The sequence below is a fragment of the Ruditapes philippinarum genome, unplaced genomic scaffold (genome assembly GCF_026571515.1).
Source record: "Ruditapes philippinarum isolate M1 unplaced genomic scaffold, ASM2657151v2 ctg2873_1_1_1_1, whole genome shotgun sequence".
Taxonomy (NCBI): domain Eukaryota; kingdom Metazoa; phylum Mollusca; class Bivalvia; order Venerida; family Veneridae; genus Ruditapes; species Ruditapes philippinarum.
In genome coordinates, this window is record NW_026867295.1 from 44,072 (window position 1) to 47,276 (window position 3,205).

At 33.9% G+C, this 3,205-nt stretch overlaps 1 pseudogene; it reads right to left on the reverse strand.

Annotated features, from left to right (window-relative positions):
* Positions 1-207: 207 nt before the first annotated feature.
* Positions 208-1,545, reverse strand: LOC132735564 (uncharacterized; annotated as a pseudogene).
* Between the last annotated feature and the right edge of the window lie 1,660 nt (positions 1,546-3,205).

The window sequence follows — 3,205 nt, forward strand, 5'->3', positions numbered from 1 at the left end:
CCGTTCACCTCACACTGGTGTGCTGGCCATAATCATATTCAAATTAATACAGTTAATTGTTTCCTACTTAACTAGTCACGCTAACTGGAAGTCTATACCCAATTTTGGGAGCTTATATGCAATAATTCATTATTGTAAAATATCTGGTTCAGACAATTTTCACAAATGAAAAAAATCTTTAAAGAATAAAACAACACATTTCCTGTTAAACATATTTTATTTCTGCAAAAAGGATATAAACAAACAGAAAAGTTTTAATACAGTAAGCTATAACAATTTGATTGCAGCATTTCCCTGAAGGAGGACCATCTGAGCAATACCCCGACCCTTATCCAGCAGACAGTTGTACAGGTTCAGCAGCTAAGCACACACCATGCAGAGCTCCACCAAAACCTAGACCTATGTCAGAGCCTCCCAAAAAGCGGCGCAAAATCCTATCACAATTACAAACTAAGTAAGTATTTACACATACATGTAAACATGTATATTAATCATAACTTAAAACAATATTCAAGTGTAAAATGTGCATTAAATATACCTGTAGGTAAACTTTATTATAACAGTAACATTTTTAAAAGTTAATTTGATAGTTATAACTGTAAAAGTTTAACAAGAGATACATGTACATTTTTTGCCAAAATAAGAATATTCTATTGAATCATAAGGTAATTGTGATAATATGATTTGAACTGATAAACATTTCAGTGATGAAGAAAATAGCCAGCAATACAACTTTCAAGGAGTAACAACAGATCAACCTCAATCTGTAACAAATATGCATTTGAAAAATGACAATGTCAATGGTGAGTTCAGAGTTTGCTAGCATACTCAACATATACTGCAGACATTTTACTTAATATTTCTTTCATGTCAGTTTTTATTTGGATAAATTCTTTCCACATTTAGATCGTTCTTTGTAAAAGTTACAAAATCGCAAAATTCTGCCCCTGTTACTTAAAGCTGTCCCTGTACTTGGTACCAGTACTTATGTGTGCGCTTTAATAATATCTCTCCATTTACCTCCTCACAAACAAGTTATTCTTTTTTCAAAGTTCCTTAACGCATCTAAAATGTTCCAGTCTCTGATCATATAGGGGCACTTTACTTCCAATATACCAGACTGTCCATTTTGACAGACCTTCCCGTCGGGGTTGCACCGAGAAATGGAAATAGGGGATTCACTACAAATCCACATTCATGTACATGATTCTTTGTTTTTTTTCGATACATGTTGATGGCGACTCTTTCACTATTTTTGCCATATGAAGTGGGCACAGATTTGAAGGACTTGGGCTGTATCGTGTTTCTTACAAATTTATCATTTAAATCAGCTTTACGAATCATAAAATTCCCAAATGTTGAGGCAGTGATTCTGTTCTCCCTTTCTTTATGCCATACTGTTGAATGGCTTTGATCTCTGGTGGACATTTCTAAGGCTCTGCTTCTTCCTGAGATTTTACCAACATAGCCCATTTATCACTATTATTTAACACCAGGTCCGGTACTTCTATTTTTGGCTGGAATGGCATTGATAGATTTCCACAATCAGTTTTTGTGACCTGTAGCTCTAATGGCTGCATGAGTGGAACCTGCAAAATATTTTACAATGCTTATTATTAAACTTATATTTAACATGAATTTTTATGTTTTACAGAATCAGCAATGATATCACCATTAGACATGTTGGCCTTGGCAGCTGAAAATATGGAATTAAAAAGAAAAATGGCAGAGCAGTTGCTTGAAAATAGTGCTCTGAAAAGAGGAATTGTCTACAAAGACTAAATCAATGGCACAAACAGGTCCTAGAAAATGAAAATCTAAGAAGGAAAATTACAACTAAAAAACCTTCATATAACACCAAATTTGACGATAATGTACAAAAGAATGTCATTTCAATGTAGAGTCAGTTCGGGACAGTCCAGTAAGAGAAAACTTTAAATTTTACACAGGTTTTACCTATGAACAATTCATGAATATATATAAATTTTTAGTTCCCTTACAGCGGTGAGAGCCCTATTAATTTTCCGAAGACAATATCTAGCCAAAAAACAATAAGATTACAGACCAGTTATTGTTAACCCTTGTGAAATTGCGTTTAAGTTTTGAATTTAAACACATAGCAAATTTATTTCAAATTTCACCACAAGAGATGCAGGAGCTTTATTTCGTGGATGGATAAACTATATGTATTACAGATTTGGGTCAGTGTCAATATGGCCAGATAGAGAAATAATTCAAATGCAAATGCCCGAAAAATTCAAGGCTGATTTTCCAACAACAATTGTAATATTAGACGGAACTGAGTTAAAAGTGGAACGTCTAGTTCAATGCGCAGTCAAAGTCAGTGCTACTCTGACTATAAGTCAGCAACAAACACTAAAGGGACTTGTTGGTATAGACCCTCGAGAATCTTTCACTTTCAATTTCAATGTATTTTTTATCAGTAAGAATTACAAGCAAGTGGTTTAGCTTAATTATTAGAAGCTTCTTGATATGGAAGCTTAATCAGGAGATTGGGTTGATAATGGTTGATAAGGTTCTTTATTCGCGAGGAAATTGCAGGACTTTTGGGTCTAGAAACTTACATACCACCATTTTGCGCCAGCGAGCGACAAATGTGAGCTGGTTGTCTAATTACAAAAAAGTAGCAGCACACAGATTCATGTTGAAAGATCTTATTTTCTAGAGCAAAAATCAAAATAGTTGATAACAGAATTGACCCAACGCTTGTTTCATGTATAAATCTAAATATGGGTTTGCTCTGTTTCTCACTGGTTTATGCTTTCTTACTACGGAATAAGTTATGATTTACAAAACTGATATTAGCAGAGATATCCAGGTTACTGTTTACCACGTTGTCTGTATGTCTCTAGCATTGTAGAATATAACGACTATATACGTGCACGTACATGAGCGTCAGGACTTCACTATTGGTCAGAGTTATTTCCCACTGTGGGGAAATCGCAATTTTTAACATATTTTTACAAGACTACAACATACAAGTGATAGTTAGCACAATAAAACTTTAATTGATTAGGTAATTCACAACCAAAATGTATAAGTTTATTTTTACTCCTTCATGTATTGCACTTATCACGGTTCATGCTTATGTATTATTGTCAATTTAATCATTCCCTTGGTTATGACATGGAAGTCGTATTGTCAAGTCTTGTGATGTATATCTAGTCACATTTAAAGGTTTTCT